General features: G+C 46.1%; 1 pseudogene; it reads right to left on the bottom strand.

The window, feature by feature from the left end:
* The window catches only part of LOC142568641 (TWiK family of potassium channels protein 7-like), a 518,233-nt pseudogene extending 505,507 nt beyond the window's left edge, over positions 1 to 12,726 (bottom strand).
* Positions 12,727 to 24,367: the final 11,641 nt, after the last annotated feature.

Raw genomic sequence — 24,367 nt, 5'->3', positions numbered from 1 at the left:
CATGTAATTATCTGTATTTTTTCTAATAAATAAATTATGAAAAAATGGCCCTATAGCAGTCTCTTCGATGGCAGAAGTCGTTCGCGAAGAAGTAAGATAAGCAGTCCACAAACAGCACCCGCAAGCACAGCCGCAAGCGTCGTCACCAGTATGGCCGACGGTATCGTACACCGAGGGACTCAGAGGATCCTCTGGACGTACTGTCGTCACGGCAACTACCCATGTACACGGACTTCGGTTCATGCCGCTTCCGCCTGAGGCGAGATTCCTGAAGGCTGACATATGGCGCACTCCTGATAGAATCCCACAGCGAAGCTGGTAATCTCTACAGGATATGCGATCACCGCAGTGCGGGACTTTGGGGGTTTTCCGTAAACGCTTCTTGCCCGTGAAACGATGAACGCCCTTTTGAAATCCATTATTTGTCAACGCGCCAAAGCCCTCCCACTTCACAGCAACATCAACATCAGTGAACAGTGCCCCTGAGGTGTCGATCACCGAGCCCGCAGCCATCCTCAAGCGCCCCAATGCGACACTCCCAAAGCCCACGTAGCAAAAACTAATTCTGGCGACCTGTGAAGGTGGGGCCGCTGTCAACGCAAGAACAGAGCCTGCAGTGCTTATTCCGAAGTATAACGACGGACGCAAGAGCAGTTGTTAAAAGATTGACGTTGCTTCCGATTTATGTGTGTTTATAGACGGCTGCGAAATTACTGATTTAGTAGACACAGGCGCAGACCATTCAGATAAGTAAAGAACTTGCCAGAGGACTAAGGAATGTGCTGAATCCTTCGAGAGGACTGCGAATTCGAACCATCGGAGGACACCTTATCGACCCGGTGGGCCGGTGCACTTTAGAATTGGAATACGCGGCTTCACATACGACGTTAGTTTCATTGACCTGTCAGAATGCTCAAGGGATTTGATTATTGGAATGGACTTTTTGCACGCGAACGATGCAGTAATCAACTGGTAGGAGCCTTGTGTGTCGTTCTCAACGAAGTACGCCTATGTGATGTTCGAGTGGCAAGAACAATTTGATGCGCTTCAGATTATTGACGACGACGTCACGATACTGCCAAGATCCAGAATAGCTGTCGCCATAAAAAGCCAAGTATTCAGCGACTATGAAGGAATAGCAGACGGTAGCACTGGGCTCTTACTAGAAAATGGAATCTGTGTAGGTAATCTGTCGGCTGCGTGACGGGTGTTCGAATGTCTTTCTGACTAATTTTCGAAATGAAGTCCAGCAAGTTGCGAAGGGAACTGCCATTGCCCACCTTAACAATTACGTACAGATTACGGATGTGAGCCCTTTTGATGCTACATTACTCAATTCTGACGACGTAGACTCCATACTCGCATCCATCAACATCGAAGCAGCGCTATCACCGAACCAGAAGCAGCAAATAGAGAGCATTCTACGAGAATTCGTCTCGTGTTTCTCAGCGACATCCAGAGACCAGAGAACAACCATCACTCAGCACCATATCATTGTCGACTAAGCTGTGATGCCTATTTCCCAGCATCCCTACAGAGTGTCACCTAAGGAGAGAGTGGTCATCAGCAGCCAAGTCAAAGTAATGCTTACTGACGACCTAATTCAACCGTCGACAAGCCTGTGGGCGTCGCCTGTGGTGCCCATAAAGAAAAATGAACAGACCTTGCACTTCTGCGTTGATTATTGAAAGTTGAACGTCGGGACAAAGCAGGATGTCTATACACTTCCGAGGATCGATGACACCCTTGATAGACTACCAGGATGCGAAATTCTTTTCCTCTCTCGACCTCACAAGCGGATACTGACAAATAGAAGTGGGCAAAAGAGATTGTGAGAAAACAATATTCGTCACACCGAACGGGTTATGCTAATTTAAGGTACTTCCGTTCGGCCTTTGTCCCGCACTTGTCACCTTTCAGCGGATTATGGAGACTGTGCTCTCGGGTTTAAAGTGGCAATCCTGTCTGGTTTATCTTGATGATGTCGTGATTTTTTCTGCCACCTTTGCTCAGCATGTGGAACGACTAGGGACTGGCCTCAAAGCTATTAGTTCAGCAGGGGCGACGATAAAGCCACAAAAATGTCACTTCGGCTTCCATGAGCTCCATTTCCTCGGCCATGTGATAAGTTCTGAGGGCATCCGTCTTTACCCTGAGAAGACCGCAGCAGCAGAAATGTTTCTTAGACCAACCGATAAAAGGCCTTTAGGCGATTCTTAGGACTTTCTGCCTATTACAGACGTTCCGTGAAAATTTTGTCGAATATTGCCGAGCTGTTAACGCAATTGACGAAAGAAGACATACCTTTGGTACGACGGCGACTTCAAAACCGCCCCGTCCTTGCGCACTTTGATGACGAAGCGGAAACAGACATCCACCCGGACGCCAGCCTTTTAGGACTGGTACCGTCCTCGTTCAGTGGCCAAACGGAGAGGAAAGAGTGATTCCATACGTTATCCGCACTCTTCCGAGGGCTGAAACTAACTATTGAGCAACAGGAAAAGAATGCCTCGCAGTAGTATGGGCCATAGGAAAATTCCGGCCATAGTTATACGGTAGACCGTTCCGAGCAATCGCGACCATCGCTCGTTGTGCTGGCTTGCAAACCTGAAGGACCTTTCTGGACGCCTTGGTAGATACAAAGTCAGGCTTTAGGAATATGACATAACGGTGGTGTACAAGACTACTCGCAAGCAGAGTGACGCTGATTGCCTGTCTCGTGCTCCTGTGAAAGATGGACACGACTTTCCGTTTCTTGGAGCCGTGACCACATCTGAGATGGCCAAACACGAACAGTCTGACGCCGAGTTGCTCCTACTCATCAGGTACCTGGAAGGACACTCCGTCCATGTTCCGCGAGTTTTCAGGAGGGGATTGTCATCTTATGTGATGAGAAATCACGTCCTGTACAAAAGAAATTATGAGCACAAGCTAGATAAATTCCTACTCGTCGTTGCTTCAGCCTTGCGATCCGAAATCTTGCAAGTCTGTCACGATGACCCATCAGCAGGACACCTCGGAGTTAGTAGAACATTGGCCATGTAGTAGAACATTACCAAGTACTACTGGCCAATGTTATTGAGTTCGGTACAGCATTATGTAAGAACATGTCGAGATTCGCAATGACGCAGAACGCCTGTATTAAAACGTCCAGGCGTCCTTCAACCAATAGAACCCCCATAATCTCCGTTCGGAAAAGTAGAAATGGACTTGCTCGGTCCATTTCCGACATCGTCATCAAGGAAACGATGGATTGTAGTAGCGACGGATTACCTAAGCCGATATGCCGAGACAGCCTCTCTAATCAGTGCAACGTCAGCGCAATAGCCATCTAATTAGCCTCTCTAATCAGTGCAATAGCCATCAAGGAATCCTGCATTGCAGAAAAGAGCTGATCCTAAATCCGACTTGATAATTATTGCTGTCAACTGCCGCAGCCTCAAGAATAAAAAAGAAGAGTTTGCTGCACTCTTGGAATTGGTCAGACCACAAGTGGTCATTGGCACCGAGTCATGGTTGGACGAAACAATAGGCACCTTCGAGATATTTCCGCCTAATTACAATGCATACAGGAAGGACTGTAACAAGCATGGCGGTGGTGTCATTGTCATTGTTGATAATAGACTGAACAGCATACCTCTTAACAGAGAAAGCAAGACATGCGAAACAGTCTTGTGTAAGGTAATACTAGCTAACGATTCCTCAATGGCTGTTGGTTCATTTTACAGATCACCAGCCCCTAAAACACCACAACCCCTATTTCAATTAAGCAACAACCTACTAACCATGGATGCATGTTACGTTATTTTAGGTGGTGACTTTAATTTACCTAATATAGAATGGGTCTCCCTTAAGTCGAATATAACGACCACATCGCTTCTTCATACTGCTTTTCGTGAAATGATTAACACTAATTCCTTATTTCAATTTGTGGAATGCCCAACTAGAATAGGCTGTAGTAGTGCAAATGTACTTGATTTGGTTTTCTGCAACGATCGCACCCTCGATTCTTCAACCGCCACAATTGCCGGTTTAAGCGACCATGAAGTGGTAATCGCAAGATTATTCTGTTTTTCCGAGCACCACAGAACGCCGCCACCACGTACGGTATTTCATTACGACAGAGGAGACTATGCCTCGCTATCGCATGAACTCGATGCCTTTCTCCCAGAATTTAGACATCACAGTTCCAGACTTGATATACATTCCACGTGGCACCTACCGAAGACAAAACTCCTGGCCTTAGTGCAGACGAATGTTCCATCACGCACCATTTCGTCGAAGTGTCGAACAGATAAGCTTTGGATGAACGCCGCCATTCGAACTTCGCTAAACAAAAGGCACCGCTTATATCGTAAGTACTGTCAATCACCAAAGCCTTCCTTGCATTGTAAATTGAAAGAGCTGAACAAGATTATAACGCGGGAGATGCGCAGGGCCGAACGTGCGTATCTGGGTGTTCTTGGCGGAAAAATAAAGAACAATAATAATATTTGGGGTTTTACGTGCCAAAACCACTTTTTTGATTATGAGACACGCCGTAGTGGAGGACTCCGGAAATTTTGACCACCTGGGGTTCTTTAACGTGCACCTAAATCTAAGCACACGGGTGTTTTCGCATTTCGCCCCCATCGAAATGCGGCCGCCGTGGCCGGGGTTCAATCCCGCGACCTCGTGCTCAGCATCCCAACACCATAGCCACTGAGCAACCACGGCGGGTAAAATAAAGAATAATGTAAAGCAGGTTTGGAAGTATGTAAAAAGGAAGCAGCGCGTAAGAGACAACATTCCCGATATTATAGATGATTTTAACTATAGCTCGGATCTGGAAGGCAAGGCTGAACAGGTTAATCGTTATCTTCAGTATTTTTTTTTTCTCTATCGCCATGCCCTACCCACGGCTTAAACATTGTGAATGAGCTTATGGAGATGAGTGGCATAGATTTCTCAGTACATGGAATAGTGTTACTTTTGGAGAAGCTCAAGGTAAACACGGCACCCGGTCCTGGCCGTATTCCGAACTGTATCTTGAAGAACTGTGTAGTTTCTATCGCTCCCTTTTTAGCAACACTGTTTCAAAATGAATGGATGTCGGCGCGTTGCCCGATGACTAGAAAAGAGTCAACGTAATTCCCGTATATAAAAGCGGCGACAACACAAAAGCTGTAAAATATAGGCCTATCTCCCTTACAAGCATCATATGCAAATCGCTAGCAGACATCGTTTACACTAATCTATTTAAGCACCTCCAGGATAACAACTTTTTTTTGTTATCGCAACTGATAGAGTTTGCTCACGATATCGGTTTTTTCAATTGGCAATGGTAACCAGGTTGACTGCATATTTTTAGATTTTCAAAAAGCTTTTGATTCTGTCGCACATAACTTATTATTACTCAAACTGTCTATCCTCAAAGTTCCATCCACCCTGCTGAAATCGCGCGAAGCGTACTTCATCGGTAGAAAGCAACGCGTTATTCTTAAAGGCGCAAGTTCATCTGATATTGCAGTCTTATCGGTGTTCCCCAGGGTATCAATCATCACTTACATCACATACATAGACGAGGGACAAAAAAGGACCACGAAAACGAGCGCTGATTTCCAACTGATTTTTATTTTGAGAAACAAACATATATGTACTGACAAACCAAGACAAAAGTGGCCCCTATAAAGCATCAACGCGACATGAGTATGCATTCAAAATTCATGACCTAGGATGAACGAGAGGGCATGTGCGACCTCAGAAAAACCAGTTCTTTGTCTGTTAATGCAATTGATGGCTTGCTAAGTGAACCACCATCGGCAATCGCAATATCAAGCCCTCAATTGCATTAACAGACAAAGAACTGGTTTTTCTAGGGTCGCACATGCGCTCTCGTTTATCCTAGGTAATAAATTTTGAATGCATACTGATGTGGGGTTGATGCTTTGTAGGGGGCGCTTTTGTTTTGGAGTCTCAGTATCTATATGTTTGTTTCTCAAAATAAAAATCAGTTGGAAGTCAGCGCTTGTCTTCGTTGTCCTTTTTTTGTCCCTCGTATATGTATGCGCTGTAAGGGACGATTAATACCATGGAATACCAGCTAGCGCGTACCCAAACCTTGGTTCCTCAGGGATCAGCTTTGGGGCCCTCTTATTTTTTAATATTTATCAATAATATAGTTGATCGGGTTTCCAGTCGGGTCAGATTGTATGCTGACGATTGTTGCATTTACCGTGACGTCACATATGCAAGCAACTCCTATGAATTGCAAAGCGACCTCGACTCTGTCTTGGCATGGTGCAAGACATGGAAGATGACATTAAATTTTTCAAAATGTAAAGTTCTGCTATTTAGAAATAAAAAGAAACCCTTACCTACCCAGTACTCTTTAGGCGACAGAAACTTCTTATTTGTTAAGAATTACAAGTACTTGGGTGTTATCTTCGCAAACAACCTTTCTTGGAACGACCACGTAAACCATATTGCTGCCAAAGCTAGCCGTGTGTTAAACTTTGTAAAACGCAATTTCAAGCAGGCACCTGCTGGTTTGAAGGAGACACCCTATTTGACAAATGCGCGTCCCATATTAGAATATGGTTGTGCAATTTGGGACCCTGCAGCAAAAACACTTGTCAGCGAACTTGAACGACTTCAAAAACGAGCAGCAAGGTTTGTGTCCGCAAACTACGATTTCACCAAAAGATATTCTCAGATGTGCAAAAATTTGGGCTGGCCTCTATTGAAAGACAGACGCGAATACCTTAGGCTTAAGCTATTTTACAATATTTTTAAAGACGCAACAGGTTTGTCTAAAGAGTCACACATGAAAGTTCCCAGCTATATATCCTCCCGTTCAGATCATTCTTTAAAGGTTCAAGAATACCAGTGCCGTATAAATGTCTTTAAAAACTCATTTTTTACCAAAACAGTGCATGACTGGGATAAATTGCCAGAACTTGTCTTAGCCTCGCAATCTTCTTTTGAAAATGCTCTGGCACGCCTTTTGTTAAGCCAACTTTTCCTGAATAAATTTTTTGTGCTGTGTTTCTGTGCGTTTTCGAATGTTTTATATAGGCTTGTTCATATGAGAATGTTAACGTCTTTCTTGCTTTCATGATTCTTTCATTATCAGGTTTCTCAGTATTGGAATGCGTTGTATTTTATTGTTGTTTGTTATCTACGCAGTGTCATCTGCATTACGATGTATGTTTTGCAACTGTTTCCACCCTACAAAAACGCCCTCAACGGGCGCAGCAGGTACCTAAATAAATAAATAAATAAATCCATTATGAAGCTGACCAGCCACAGGAATACAAGTGCCTCTCACCCTCAAACAAAGGACTAACCGAGCGATTGCCCAGGGCACTGATCAATATGTTGTCCATTTACGAAGACTTAGAGGACCGTACATGATGACCAGGAAGTCGAAAGCTTCTATGAAGACGCGGAATCGGCGATGGGTAGAGTGAAAACTAAATACACTATACTAATGGGCGACTTTAATGCCAAGGTAGGCAAGAAGCAGGCTGGAGACAAGGCAGTGGGGGAATATGGCATAGGCAGTAGGAATAGCAGGGCAGAGTTATTAGTAGAGTTTGCGGAACAGAATAACATGAGGATAATGAATACCTTCTTCCGCAAGGAGGACAGCCGAAAGTGGACCTGGAGGAGCCCGAACGGCGAGACTAGAAATAAAATAGACTTCATACTGTGCGCTAACCCTGGCATCATACAAGATGTGGACGTGCTCGGCAAGGTGCGCTGCAGTGACCACAGGATTGTAAGAACTCGAATTAGCCTAGACCTGAGGAGGGAACGGAAGAAACTGGTACATAAGAAACCGATTAATGAGTTCGCGGTAAGAGGGAAAATAGAAGAATTCCAGATCAAGCTAGAGAACAGGTATTCGGCTTTAACTCCGGAAGAGGACCTTAGTGTTGAAGCAATGAACGACAATATTCTGGGCATCATTGAAGATTGTGCAATGGAAGTCGGTGGTAAATCCGTTAGGCAGGATACCAGCAAACTATCGCAGGAGACGAAAGATCTGATCAAGAAACGCCAATGTATGAAAGCATCTAACCCTACAGCTAGAATAGAATTGGCAGAACTTTCGAAGTTAATCAACAAGCCTAAGACAGCTGACATAAGGAAGTGTAATATGGATAGAATTGAACATGCTCTCAGGAACGGAGGAAGCCTAAAAACAGTGAAGAAGAAACTAGGAATTGGCAAGAATCAGATGTATGCGTTAAGAGACAAAGCCGGCAGTATTATTACTAATATAGATAAGATAGTTCAAGTCGCTGAGGATTTCTATAGAGATTTATACAGTACCAGTGGCACCCTCGAAGATAATGGAAGAGAAATTAGTCCAGAGGAATTCGAAATCCCAAAGGTAACGCCAGAAGAAGTAAAGAAAGCCTTGGGAGATATGCAAAGGGGGAAGGCAGCTGGGGAGGATCAGGTAACAACAGATTTGTTGAAGGAGGGTGGACAGATTGTTCTAGAGAAACTGGCCACCCTCTATACGCAATGCCTCATGACCTCGAGCGTACCGGAATCTTGGAAGAATGCTAACATAATCCTAATCCATAAGAAAGGGGACGCCCAAGACTTGAAAAATTATAGACCGATCAGCTTACTGTCCGTTGCTTACAGACTATTTACTAAGGTAATCGCAAACAGAATCAGGAACACCTTAGACTTCTGTCAAGCAAAGGACCAGGCAGGATTCCGTAAAGGCTCCTCAACAATAGATCATATTCACACTATCAATCAGGTGATAGAAAAATGTGCGGAATATAACCAACCTTTATATATAGCTTTCATTGATTACGAGAAAGCGTTTGATTCAGTCGAAACCTCAACAGTCATGATGGCATTGCGGAATCAGGGTGTAGACGAGCCGTATGTAAAAATACTGAAAGATATCTATAGCGGCTCCACAGCCACCGTAGTCCTCCATAAAGCAAGCAACAAAATCCCAATAAAGAAAGGCGTCAGGCTGGGAGATACGATATCTCCGATGCTATTCACAGCGTGTTTACAGGAGGTATTCAGAGACCTGGATTGGGAAGAATGGGGGACAAAAGTTAATGGAGAATACCTTAGTAACTTGCGATTCGCTGATGATATTGCCTTGCTTAGTAACTCAGCGGACCAATTGCAATGCATGCTCACTGACCTGGAGAGGCAAAGCAGAAGAGTGGGTCTAAAAATTAATCTGCAGAAAACTAAAGTAATGTCTAACAGTCTCGGAAGAGAACAGCAGTTTACGATAGGCAGTGAGGCACTGGAAGTGGTAAGGGAATACATCTACTTAGGACAGGTAGTGACTGCGGATCCGGATCATGAGACTGAAATAATCAGAAGAATAAGAATGGGCAGGGGTGCGTTTGGCAGGCATTCTCAGATCATGAACAGCAGATTGCCATTATCCCTCAAGAGAAAAGTTTATAACAGCTGTGTCTTATCAGTACTCACGTACGGGGCAGAAACCTGGCGGCTTACAAAAAGGGTTCTACTTAAATTGCGGACGACGCAACGAGCTATGGAAAGAAGAATGATAGGTGTAACATTAAGGGATAAGAAAAAGGCAGATTGGGTGAGGGAACAAACGCGAGTTAATGATATCTTAGTTGAAATCAAGAAAAAGAAATAGGCATGAGCAGGACATGTAATGAGGAGGGAAGAAAACCGACTGCCATTAAGAGTTACGGAATGGATTCCAAGGGAAGGGAAGTCTAGCAGAGGGCGGCAGAAAGTTAGGTGGGCGGATGGGATTAAGAAGTTTGCAGGGACAACATGGCCACAATTAGTACATGACCGGGGGTGGTTGGAGAATTATGGGAGAGGGCTTTGCCCTGCAGTGGGCGTAACCAGGCTGATGATGATGTTGATGAAATGCCAAGAATCTGCTTTGCCCCTTTGACCCCTGCTGACCTTCCAAGAATGCCCCCATGGGCACTGTCCTAAATACGGGTACGTCTATCTATTCCCGGAATTTCTAAAATGTCGCGAATGCCTACCGTCGGCCTCAGACATTTAACACTTGAATATATGTCAAAAGAATCTAACTCCTCGGTGAATGTGTATACAGACGGATCGGTCTCCTCGTATGCGTCTGGTGCGGCTTTCGTCGTGCCTGCGCATCAACGCATTCGGCGGTACCGTCTGTGTAACAAGACGACTACAATACCTACGGAACTACTGGCAATCGGAGAGGCAATATATCTCGCGACAGCCTCCTCAAGTATGGGCAGTCTTCAGTGACGCAAAATTGGCTATGCAAAAAGAAAGCGCTTGCACAGTGTTGGCTCTTCAAACTGCCGCGCTCTACACTTTAGCGCAAGAAAACGGCCACCACATCACATTTCAGTGGGTTCCGAGTCACTGCGGTATACACGGCAACGAACTGGCCGATGCCGAAGCGAAGACAGCACTCGAAGAACCGGAGTCACTGCTTGCAATTCATTTTTGAAGAGCGGACGCCTCCTCTCCAGTGCCACGCGAAAATCTACAGAATAACACTGGGAAAAGCCGGCTAATCGCCACAGACAACTCCAGAGATTGGACCCTACCATGAAATTTAGGCTACCACCGAAAATTCAACGCAGCTGTGCCAGTCCTCTGCACAGACTAAGACTGGTGGTAGCGTTTACGCGCGGATACGTAAACCTGATATGACGCACTGACTCTCCAGACTGTGAGTTGTGCAATGTGAATGAGACTATAAGTCCTGTGCTTTGTGACTGCCCTAACTAGGTGGAAGAGCGTCAAAAGTTGAACAATGACCTTACGCATCTCGACATCCCACCGTTGTCGGAGGACGTTATTTTAGGCCCTTGGCCAGACGCTCAGTCGAGTTTCAAGGCCATCCAGGCGTTACTGAACTTTTTAAAAAGTACGGGCCTGGACTGTAGGCTTTGAGCATGCCAAATTGCTTGTCATATGTTTGACATCCTCCTTCTCTCATCACCCATCATGCGCCTCTTTCCTACCTCTTTGTTTACCTGTTCCCCTTCCCCCAACGCAGAGTAGCTGGCCAGAGGGATATACCTCAGGCCGACCTCTCTGCATTTCCTACCCTTAAACGTCTCTCTCCCTCTCTTATCCACTTTCATTTCCCTTAATTTATCGTTTATTTCATTCATTAAGCGCAGGTAATTTTTCTAATGCTTCCCTTGGTGTCAGTGTTTGTTGGATTCCTATTTTATATATATATATATATATATATATATATATATATATATATATATATATATATATATGTGTGTGTGTATATACACAGTGAAGTAGACGCGCGTATGAAGCGGTTTATTGGCGTTTCGGCCGGGGTCCGGCCTTCATCGGAAGAATTCTGAGGAAGGCCTGACCCCGGCCAAAATGTCAATAAACCGCTTCATCCGCGCGTCTACTTCACTGTGAATATTTACCCGTACCCAGAACTGCTTTCTTTCTGGTATATATATATAGCGTATGTGTGTGGTTTAGTATAGCGTGGCAATGCAACCACCTGCCAATCACACCTCACACCATTTACTCTTGTTTCAGGTTGTGACACTGTTTCCATGTGATCTGTGCTAAATGTATACCTACACAAACATAGGCACGCTTTCGTGCTGCGTAACGAAAAAGTGTGAGCAAACGGTGCGCTTCCTACAGAAGAGGCAGCCGAAGAATGAGGCTCATCGACTTCTGCAAAACATATTTGCCTTAAACAACGCCTCGTCGGTTTCTGTGCAGTGTTCTGGAGCAAACAATTGGGTTTGACGGATTAGTTGCAGGGTTTAATGAATGAGTGGATGAATGGTCCCCTGACCTAAGTCGACCAATTTTACCGACAGCTCCCGTCTGAATGCGGATGTCTCGCTTGGAACACACGACGTGTTCTTTTTTTTTCTTTTTTCTTTTTGCACGTAGTGCTGTTTGGGCTGCGAACAAGCGAAGCGCGACTTCCCAGCACTGCAGGGCTGGGGAAAGCTCACCTATGGTGGTGATGACGGTAAGCGAGTAGAGGAAGGCCCCGGAGAAAGACCACTGCTGCTCGCGGCCAGACTCCTTGCCATCGTAGCCGTCCTTGACGGCGGCCACCAGCCTGAGCTGAAACTCGCGGATGTGCTCGTTGACGGCCGCGGTCCAGTTGTCCTTGTAGAGCACGTTGAGTGCCGCCGTCACGTCCCACAGCCGGCTAACGGTCTGCTCGCGCAGGGCGCGCACTTGGCTCGCCTTGCGCACCTCGTAGGGCCCTTCGAGGGCGCGGAAGGCGAACGCACCGAGCACACTGTAGCCGACCACGAGCGCGCACAGACCGACGTGCGAGAAGAGGAATGCGGCGAACTTGCGGCAGCACGAGCGACACTTGCTTCCCTCGGACGACGGCGGCGACGCGGCCAGCCTTCGCTGCCGCCGCACCACGCTGCCGCCTCGGCGCGACGGTGACCGGTCCAGGGGCATCGTGGCACGTCGACTCCGACGCTACACTACGAGACCAAAGACCAGCAGCGGCCATGGTAGCACGAATAGCAACCTCGTCGTCCTATGAGCGTCCGACAGGCCGCCGGCATCGCCGTCGTCTGCTCGAGTGGAGAACAACACGGTCGTTCAGCGCCCGGCGCAGCAGCGGCGTCGCTCGCAGGGCACCACTGGCGCGGGTTCTCCGCGAAAGAACGCGTCGCCTGCACGACGGACGACTAAACAGCGGGAGGCGACCGTCGCGGCTGCGCTCCCCCGAACACGCCGGGAAAGCTGCGCAACTTCACACAATCGACTTTTTTCCCGCCGCAGCGCCGCGGGAACGGCGGCGGCCATGCAAGAGCTCTTTCGTCCCGCATCGCCATCTGGCGCAAGCTCAAAGAATGACAAAGAGACTCCTGCAGTCGCCGGCGGCCCGTCTCTCGCATTTGATTCTAGATCCTCTCATTCTTGGAGGTTTCGGTGACGCCTCGCACGCTTTGGCCCCCGTTGTAGCCCGGAACCACACTCCGAGTGGCCGCCCGATCGATGGGAGCCCTGCCAAGACAATAGGCCGCGATTACACGCTTTCTCATTGTTGGGATTAGAGGGAGATGAATGCGCCACAGTGCGGCCCACGGGACGTCGCCTGTCTTGGATGGAACAGATCACGTCCACCAGCGAGGGTGACGGGTCGCCATTTACGCTAAAGCAATTGGATTCACGGGATGCGACGAAGAGCCAACTGGATGATCGCCGACCGAGGGAAGCCGGTGGATGGCCCTGTTTAAAGGAGTTAATTTACTCCCGCGCTGCTAGCGAAACCTGTTCACCGAGGCACTCGCGAGAGGCGAAAAGCACGCGCTTTGGTGACGTCATGAAACGGTAGTGATCTAATTTAGGCGGCAGTGTACGCAAAGTGGAGCGCCTAGAGTTCTGCCGTATTGTGGTCTTCAGCTTGTCGCCCTGCAAACACCACGACGCTTATGATGATGTTTCTGGTCAAGTGTGATGACAGAAAAGAGTATATACTTGGCACTGTGAACAGCAGGTCCCCTGCAAGCCACTTGATCATACCTACTTACCCACGAAGCATAGAACCAGTGAAAGCTGAACAAGTTAGTAGGTATTCGTGTCAGTGAGAGGCAGGCGTACAAATATGGACGCGAAAGAATGTCCAGGAAATTTGAACATCGCCCTTTCGGCCAACCCTCGGACTTCACAGCAATGTACCAGCCTAACTCAACGACTATCATGTTGAAAATACGGTATTTAAAGGCATTTATCTAACTTTAACAACTTGCAATCAGCAATGGATGGATGAAAAAAAAAACTTTATTGAGAGCCATCGCGGAATGTGCACTAGCACGTAATGGGCCGCTTTCACGTCGGGAAAGAAAGACAAAGCCCCTCCGCCAAGTGGTGGGCCCGTTCGAATGTCAAGAGGGTACTGAGGGCCGATTTACGCTCGAGCCGCCCATCGCCGCAAGCCGCACCGCACGCTTGCGGTCGCGCGAAAAATTGCACGTATCCAGCACTTGTGCAGAAATTCCCATTTACACTGTGGGCACAGTGTGTACCTTACACATTTCAAACCGAAAGTTTTGCACAATTGTTTGATACGTGCAATCTATCGCGCGACCGCAAGCGTGCGGTGCGGCTTCGGCGATGGGCCGCTCAAGCGTAAATCGGCCCTTAGACGGCACTCCGTCATATCTTCCCTGCTGCGTTATATCAACGTTTTGATCCTGATTAACACGCTGCTATAACACAGCATGGAAGCTCGGAGGTTCCAGAAGAAACACCAACGAAGAACGTCGAACAAAGAGCGTGCGTGCGTATGTGTGTGCGTGTATGTGTGTATGCGCGTGTGTTGGTGTAGGTATATATGTGGGTGCGTTTTCGTGTGCATGTGGGCTTGCAAATTCTCTCATTGGTGACGGTCCTTCAAGCCCAACCTCCTCACAGACACTTTCCGACGTCAGTGCTCACCGCGCACTAACATCCCTACCTCCGGCTGATGTGGGCAGATGAGTGTGGCGAAACCCTCTTGAGAGCTAGCCCTCGTTAACGTGTAGCCGTGTCTTGTCGGAACTAGTATACGCAGCGCCACACGATTTTTACGTTGCCCAGCCTGTGGATTCCCAGGCCCAATCAAGCTGCCTCCCGCAGCACGTTTTCTATTGCAAGAAATAAGTTTATTTGCTTAAACACATCCTAGAGGTGCTGTCGCCTGGAACATTAGCGAATATATATCACAATACCCCGAACTTGCCTGGCGTTTCGGCTTGTTGTGGATTTATAGATTTCATACTTTCTGCCGATCCCATCATAGTGCAGGGTGTAGAAGTGTTAGGTAAGGTAAAGTGAAGTGATGATAGGCTACTAAGGTCTAGGATTCACCTCAATATGAAGAGACAAAGAGTAAAATTGGTCAAGAAGAAAGAAGAAAATTGTTCACAAGAAGCCGCCCGTGTTGTCTTTATGTGTCTTGATTTTGTGTGTGTTTCAACTTGCGGCAAAAAAAACATGTCTTTTAGGTCAAGCTAGGCGTAGTAAGGCTAAAATCAGACCAATTAAAGCTGGTAATTGCAAAGAAATATGCCGCCTTGGAACAGACCGATGAGGATGACATAGAGATAATGAATGTAAGCGTAACTAGGGTCGCCTAAGAAGCAGCAATTGAAGTGGGAGGTAAGGCATTAGGGCAACCAGTACGTAAGCTCTCCCAAGTAACAAAGGACTTAAAAAAAAACGACAAAGATTGAACGTGTGCAACTCAAGAGATCACATAGAATTCGCGGAACTGTCGAAACTGATCAATAGGGAGAAAGTAAGGGATATTGGAAGTTATAGCGTGAGAAAGACTGAGGTAGCAGTAAAAAAATATGCAGCATGAAATCAGTAAGATAACTTGGCACTGGACAAGCCAGGATATATGAACTAAAAGATAACCAGGGTAATATCATCAGCGATCTCGAAGACATAGCACTGATTGAAAGAACCATCATACAGAAATAATGGTGAAATCAATGGCCTGTGAGAAGTGTAATTTGTATATTGACGCTGTTGACGTAATAGGCGCCATACCGGCCTCAAAATTGTACTGGACAGAGCAGTTTGTATCCTATGTGAAACACAACCTCCCATTACATGCTGTGCAGATAACCAAGCTCAGTTTGTTTTGACGGGCTACACAACATTCACTGTAATCTGTTTTTGATTCTAAAGAAGTGCCAAACACCACCTCTTTTTCAAGAACGTCATGGGAATATTTGGCGAGACCTTTTTACAGCCCCTCGTAATGGAAGTGTGGCCAGCCAGCTTTGCTGGGATGCCTTTATAGATTTCTGCTCCTGATCATTGTGTGCTATCAACTTGCAGAAGTCTATGCAAATGGTGCAAGGCATTACGTGTTTCTATAGTCGGATACAACTTTAGGAGGCTGCGGAATCTGCACTTTAAGGCAGGTGAACACAAGCCTGCACCAATGGGCACGCACTCTAGACTGACATCGTGCCGCCGGACAGACTAATACCTGCTCGTTGGAGAGGGACTATTTCTTTAGACGTGGAGGCAATCAGCTGCTGCGCTTTGGTCATCTGGGCGGGGCCTCTCTTGTCTTCTGAAGTTTTATCCGACTGTAAAGAATGCTGCTTTTCATACAACACAAAAGGACAAAGTGTACAATTATTTGGCCTATGAAATGGATACATCAGAAGTGTGCTATGGAAGGGCTTAAGATGTGTGAAATATAGTACATGCAATTATAAGGCAATGTTAAAGAATATGTGGTATCGAACATGCATGTAATGGCACATTTGAATCGGGGAGTGTTGCAGTCATATGCACAGTCTATAGGTGATAGCATTATTAAGCTCCTGCTGTTTCCTGTCTTCATTGTGAATTACACACACCGTTCATCTTGTGGCTAATCAACACACACTGTATTCTTACACATAGAAAGAACAAACAGCACAATTTGTATGCTGCATTAGTGTATTTTTTATTTACATGGTCCAAGAGTGGCAGAGGTTGTCTTACGTTTTTGCCTATTTTGAAGGGACACCAAGTGCATGTTACAAGTCTCCTAATATGCACAGCACAATGTTTACTGCAATAATTTTATTCTTGTTCTTGAATAATAAACAAAATATTAAACTGAAAGCTCCTTTATAAGGTGCCTTTTGTGGTTTCAACAGGAGAGCAGTGAGGGCACCGATACTACTGTTGCAGAGCAGCCCTTTGGACCTCTGGCACATTCTCAAGAGCACGTGCCTGGCGCTCGCCTACTGCCACCACGCAGTTGAGTGCCTCCAGCAGCAGAATGTTTTGCTGCAAAAAAAGTATTGGAATGAATCAGCCGCATACATACCATTATTTACAAAGAAAAGTGCTCGTTGCACTATTAGTACTAAGTGCCCTTAACTGTGGAAACCTTTATGTAGTATGCATAATAAAACAATGTGTCGGGACAACGTTGCTTTATTTTTCATCACTGGGGTTTTCTTTTTCAGAGCCAATTGTCATGTTGATTAGTGTGCCAGCAGCTGAGGTGGCCCCGCACCTTCACGAGTCTCTGCTGTCGGCACCACAAACCTATTTTTGTTCGCTGCAGAACAAATGCCTCACCCTACAATCCTGTCTTATACGAGCTGATTGCATCCTATGCCTACAAACATCATATTTTTGTGCCATTATGCAATTTTCTGCCATCCTCGGCTGTAGTTCTCTCTCCTTGACATCCATTCTGTCATGCTTATGTAATCACCTGTTATGAATTGGCAACAAGTGATCGAATACGTGCATGGCCTGCCTGCCGATTCCTTTCTTTTTTCTTTATCTCAACTAGCGTATCAGTTGCCACGGTTTACTACGCCACTGTCTTCCTGCCTTAATGCTATCTCCAACAATTTTTGTTACTTCGCTTTCTGCACAGTCCTTGACATCTCAAGTTCCTTTGTTAACCTCCGGGTTTATGTCCCATATTGCATAACCGGTAGAATGCAATGATTCTAAACTTTTTTCAAGGATATCGGTAACGTGGCGATCACGATTCGGTAATGCCTTCCATGTGCTGTTCAACCCATGAAACTTTTGTATAAGTTTCCTGCTTTATATCAGTACCAGCTATTGATATTTCACCTGGATAAACATACTCTTCCATAAATTTTGCGGGCTTAATGTCACTCATGAATTTCTGTTTTCTCACCAAGTTAGTGAAGGTTACCTTCATCTTTTCCATATTTTCGCGGGCCCACTTGCATGTAAAAGCACAAACACTCATTGGTTCTCACTGCCTTCTTTAAACTGCTGGACATTCAGTTCGTTATTACGAAAGTGACTTAATCCGTGCACTCTTATTATGCTAAATATGAAACAGTAGAAATATACTTATCTGCATTTTTTCGATGTCCCCTTCACTGTGTTGGTAGCGAGATCTATCGTCGCTACCACCTCCTTGTCGCATCGTAGCTATATAGGCTGTCTGCCTTTTGCCCACACTATGTAATGTTCGTGACGCTCGCAGTCACGCAGATTGGAGGAACTCGGCGCACTCGCAGAAGCAACACCGGTCAAGTTGTTTCTTCAGCACTGCGTCGTGAACAGTGGGTGCGCATTGCGATGTGTAAAATCGCCGAAGCTTTTGGCAGCCTTAAGGGGCGCACGGAAAGATTGCTCACGGAGGAACAGAACTATCCAAGAAATAGTGGTCATCGTCGTGCCTGATCACTAAGTCGCGCACTGCAAGCTCGTTGTACGAGTTTGTTTACACTGGGCCTCTTCGATGTTTAGCCGCCATGCTCGCCCGGTGAATGGATGTGATGACGCCACCACAGCGTTCCCTCGCGGTATAATGCGAAGCGTACTAAATTACAAATTAGTCTAATGCACATTCAGTGTACATGTTGTAAGCTTTAAAATGCTTCTAAACCACGTTAAACTAACTAATAATATTGTACTAAATGCGTTTGTTTTATAACTCGCTTGTGCATGTAATGCACTCGGTGGAACGACAAACAAGTGAAAGAAGGCACGACCATGCACCGACGGTATGATCACGTGAGCCCCAGTTTGTCGACCGCCCAGAAGGCAACGCCCAAGGAACGATAGCCAGCCAGAGTGAATCTAGATAAACCAATGAAACTGGACGCTTGTCGAAAGATAAACTGTGTCTCGGTACCATTCGTGCTTTCATCTTGGGGTGTCGCCAGAGCTCGTGAAGATCCCGAGTTTCGCCAAACTCGGCGCATCCTGCATAGCACCCCAGGTCACAGAGGCTCCTTCTATAAATAGGGATGAAGTTAGAATTGCCTTGCGAGACATTAAACGGGGAAAAGCGGCAACAGAGAATGGACTACCAGTCGATTTATTCAAAGACGGAGGAGGTATAGTGCGTGGAAAGTTTTCAGTCCTTTATACAAACAAATTGTTTTGTTGTGTCTAGCCATTGTATTTTAGCGCGACAGCGTTAAGGAGCTCGTGTCGCAGAAAAGCCGGTGTCGTCGGCATCGGCGGCGTTGGCCGTGAGCGATAAATCCCGGCAGGCACTTCATGAATAAAAAACAACTTGCAAGATGGGCTGGGTGAGAATCGAACCAGGGTCTCCGGAGTGTGAGACGGAGACGCTACCACTCAGCCACGAGTTATTTTTTTCTTTATTGCCGGCTTTGACATACACAAAGAATACAGAAAAAACAGAAAACATGTCAATAAGGATTTTGCTGGCACGACATATCAAAATTTTTTCAATGCTGCAAGTTTATCTAACATGTCAATCCATGTTGGTTGTTCAGGGAGTGCCCGATGGACATCCCTGAACCGTACTACAGATTCGATGAAGTGATCAAGTGTAGGTCGCGAATTGAAATCAGCATTGTTGAACTGCGTTCTAGCTTTCCACAAACTGTGGAGGCCCAGGATCATTATAGCGTCATACGGAAAAGCCTCCGTTTCTAGCGGTAAGAATCTTATTCCATGTGGATCTAAAGGTAACTCTTTCTTTAAAGTCCTTTGTAGCACAGCCCAGAAAAAGATGGGATCCCAGCAATCTAGAAACGCATGCTCTATCGTTTCAGGTTTCTTGAATAAGAAGGAGTTAATGGACCACGGCACAAAAATACCCCTGTTATGCATCCATTTTTTAACTGATATAGTGTTAGTGTGTAGTTTAAAGAAAAAAGTTTTTACCGAAGGGTGCACTGGCATTCTTTTAACCTTTTTGAGGACATCCCCTGGGCCTCCACGATTTGACATACGGTAAATCGGTACAGGGAGCATAGTGTCAATTAGGTCCTTATACAGTTTTTTCCTAGTAATATTGGCGAGATACTGCACAGAAAACCACACATGCAACATTCTGTACGCAAGCACGACTTCTCGCAGGTAACCTTTAATGGAACCATGCATTGCTTCACACGAGCATACAACAAATCCTGGAAGGTGACTACATAAAAGCACTTCCATGACTGTGCGAAGGAACACATCATTCTGATCGCGATGGTACATAAAGCGCGACACAACTTTTCGCACAAATATGTGTCCCAACCGAAGGCCCCCTTTCTTTACTGGCAAGAACAAGTTTGTGCGGCTTATCCTTTCCCAAGTCGATGCCCATATGAAAACGGCGAAGATACGGTGGATTTTTTGATGTTGATCCGCGAAGCACACAGCACATTCATGACATACCATATCTTGGACGTAAGAAATAGGCTACAGACCGTGGCGCGCGAGAAAATTGGCAGCTGTCGCCCCTGCCGCGCGTTAGTCTTTTCCTTTGCTCTCGCCACTTGTTCATTCCAGTACGGCTCAGGGTCGCGATAAGAGTCGAGAGGCACGCCTAGGTAGGTTGTTGAAGTGGTTGACCACCGAAGTCGAGCGAAGCAGTCTGGCGTTTCTTCCCGTTCACCATGCCAAAACCCATAACTCTTCTCCCAGTTTATTTGCGCCCCAGTGCATTTGCAGAAGGATTCAACTGCCGCCACGGCCTCACAAATACTATTTCTATTTGAACAGAATATGGCGATGTCATCGGCATACGCCAATATTTTCACCTGTGTGGACTGTAACCTGAAGCCAGTTATCCGTTCATTGTTTTGGATGGCCTTGCACAAAGGCTCAAGGTAAGCCGCGAATAGCAGGGGCGACAGCGGACATCCCTGCCTCACAGAAGGCAGCACTTGCACGCTGTCTGTCAGGTCCCTGTTTACAATGACCCGAGTTGAGAAATTAGCATACGCCATCTTAACACCGTCTGTTATTTCGCTTCCCACGTTAGAATGCTCTAATATGGCGAAGAGAACATCGTGGGAAACACGGTCGAAGGCTTTAGCGAGATCTGGTTGCATCATAGCCACGCGATCGCCAAATACATCGCAACATTCTAGCACACTTGGAGCTACGTGTATGTTCGTGGCGATCCTTCTACCCTTTATACCACAGGTGTGATGCGTGCCAACCAGCCTCGTTATCACACCCTGCAATCGTTTGGCCAATACCTTCATAAATATCTTGTAGTCGACGTTGGTAAGGCTTATGGGGCGATAAGACCCCACCAACTGACGTTTTTCAGGTGCCTCAGTTTTTGGGATGAGAACGATGTGCGAAGTTGTGAAGGACAGTGGCATATGTTTTTGCTGATACGATTCGGCGATAACTTTCAGTAGAATCTGGGCTATAATTGTTTTGAATGTTTTATAAAATGCTACTCCTAGGCCATCAGGGCCGGGTGCCTTGCCGACAGGTAGTGCATCTATTGCATCCTCTATTTCTTTCATGGAAATTGGCTGTTCCAAACGCGTTCTTTCTTCTTCTTCCAGCTTTGGCAGTAGCGACAGAAATTCAGCTTTAAAGCCCCCTATAACTGTCCGCGGTAGACCGAGCAATTCTTTCAAATGATCAGCGACGACGCTTTTGATTACATTGCGGTCCTCCGAAACGTCATTACCGCTTCTTATTTGCCGTATTTCCTTATTGCAAGCGTATTGTTTTTCGTCCCATAACGCACGTTTTGTGGGCGTTTCACCGGCCCACAGCCACGAGTTCGATGCTTCAAAGCGGTACAGAAGCGCCTCTAGTGAATGCGGTGTTGCCTTAGAAACGAGCTGTTTCTAAGGCTCAGGCGTGCGCCGCTTGCTCAGGCGCACGTTTCGTTGCCGCGCCGAACGCTGTGTTGCTCGACGCTCACCGCGTCTGATGCGGGGCGCCTCGTAAGTGATCGCTGCGCCGTAGGCCATTGTCTTACACCCCTTGGCGGGTCGACGAGAACGCTGTCGCGTTCCACTTTTGAAGGCGAAGCTTAAGCGTCCTCCAATTTTTTGTATGTATATTATGAGTACTTAGCCTTTCTATTTCATTCTTACTTCCTACACGTCCTTAGACAGGCGTACATGATTGTAATATAATCTTTGATTCATTGAATTTCTGGTACAGTGCTTTTTATGAAGGTTTAGTAATGGTAAATATGTTTCGTCTTCATTGCTGATGGGTGGCTGGAGCCCAGTCAAGCTGCAGTGTAGCAGCTTTTTCTTCGGCCACTTTTTACGCCTTGTAAAGTTGCGAAATAAACTTGCTTTGATTTACTGAAGATGTCACACGAGTTTAAGGGTTCCAGAGAACTAGAAGAATGCCAACATTATACTAATGCATAAAAAATGAATCGTTAACGAACTGAAAAATTATAGGCCAATTAGATTACTTCAAGTATTGTATAAAAATCTCCAAAATAATTTCCAGAGAATAAGGACAACACTTGACTTCAGTCAACCAAGAGACAAGGTAAACTTCAGGATGAGGTACTCTGCAATGGATGACATCCATATCATCAATCAGGTAATCCAGAAATCTGCAGAGTAAAATCAACCTCTCTATATGGCTTTCGTAGATTATGAAAAGGCATTTGATTCAGTCATAGACCTTTTTACGTAGTCAAGGAGAACAGGAGGCTTACGTGAATATCTTGGGAAATATGTGAAAAGGTTCAGCGGCTTCCCTGATTCTCCGCAAGTGGAAATATACCTTTAAAGAAAGGGGTGAAGCAAGGAGACGCAATCTCTCTTCTGGTATTCACTGCATGCTTGGAAGAAGTATTCAAGCTCTTAAACTGGAAAGGCTTAGGAGTGAGGATAGACGGCGAATATCTCAACAGCGTTCTGTTTGCAGATGACATTCTCCTCTTCTGGAACACTGGGGACGAGTCACAACAAACTATTGGGGACTTTAACAAAGAAATTGTAAGATAAATATGCAATAGACAAAAATAACTATCGATAGCCGTGCAAGGGAACAAGAGTTCAGGATCGCCAGTCAACCTCTAGAGTCTGTGAAGGAGTACGTTTACCTAGGTGAACTAATCACAGAGAACCCTGATTATGAGAAGTAAATTCATAGAATAAAAATGCGTTGGATCGCTCACGGCACGCATTGTCAGCTCCTTACTAGAAGATTACCATTACCATAGAAAAGGAAGGTGTACAATCAGTGCATTTTACCAGTGCTGACATATGGGGCAAAGACTTGGAGACTGACAAAGAAGCTTGAGAACAAGTTAAGGACCGCGCAAAGAGCGATGGAACAAAGAATGCCAGGCATAACGTTAAGAGAAAAGAAGGGAGCAGAGTGGTTCAGAGAGCGAGCGTTGATAGCCCATATCCTAATTGACATTAAGAGAAGGAACTGGAGATGGGCAGATCGTGTAATGCACAGGTTAGATAACCATTGGACCATGCGACCTGATATGCTAGCTTCTGTCACCCGTAACCATGGACCATCGCTACGCCTGCGCGATTGACGAGGTGCCTTCATCGCATGTTGCTTTCCCACCCTTCGTCTGCTCATTCTGCCCGGTATAACTCGACCTTGAAACCCCCCTCGGATCAACAGCAACATCCTCCTCGGCCCAGCACTTAAGAAGCCGGCCCTGCAACAGCTGCTTCAGTGGACACGGGGACACTATCTTTGACAGAGCACTGAACTGCTTTCCGTTTGCTATGCAGTTGCGTACAAACCTTCCCTTGTATGCTAAGACGAGCAATAACGTCTGCTTATTGCTCATCGCGTGTCCACAAGTGTTGTGCGAAATTTCTTGTGAATGTTTCTGTATGACCCTTTTATTGTTGCGCGCGGGTGATGCTGAGAGCAACCCTGGGCCCACAACCACCCACTCGGAAGCCTTTTTTGACATTGAATCTTAACCTTCGGATCCCACTGAACAAATGAAAGTTATTTTTCACTTGCTAAAGGACGTACACACCCCTTCGCTGCATAATTCTGAAACGCAAACGGAATTGGCAGGTGACGTTAAAGCTATTAAAACTGGGCAGAAATCTATTGAAACCTAATCACAGCGATTCAAAACCGGTTAGATGAGCTACAGGAAAACTGTAATAGATTAGACCAACTCAGCCAGGGTATTGCCACTATACACACTCAAACAGGCAAACTTTCTGCACTGGTCACCACTTTGCAATCACGGCAGGATGATCTTGACGAGCGGTCACGGCGTAACAATTTAATTTTCTAAGGCATCCCAGATTGCGATGAAACCTGGCAGGCGACTGAGGAAAAATTGACTTCTATCCTTGGTGATTGCCTAACAGACCCCCTTTCCCTTCGCGAAATCGAACGCGCGCACCGCTTAGGAAGATTCGCACCTAACAAATGCCGCCCTATCATTGGAAAATTTTTCAACTTCAAAACAAAAGACCTAATACTCGCCAAACGCAACAGCCTGAAGGAAAGTAAGGTCACCATTAGTGAAGATTACTCGGTCGCAACACGTCTGGCACGAAAAAAGTTGCTCGACTTTGGGAAAACCCAACCTGGATCCCCAACCCATAAGTTGCGCCACAGCAAGTTACTTATGAACAAGAATCTTACATGTATGACCCTATCACTGCCACTGTCATTTCCACTGATACGAGAAGCTCGC

This window comes from Dermacentor variabilis, unplaced genomic scaffold, assembly GCF_050947875.1.
Source record: "Dermacentor variabilis isolate Ectoservices unplaced genomic scaffold, ASM5094787v1 scaffold_25, whole genome shotgun sequence".
NCBI classification, from domain to species: Eukaryota; Metazoa; Arthropoda; class Arachnida; order Ixodida; family Ixodidae; genus Dermacentor; species Dermacentor variabilis.
Note: the sequence above shows the minus strand (reverse complement) of the source record. Positions and strands in the feature narration are given on the sequence as shown.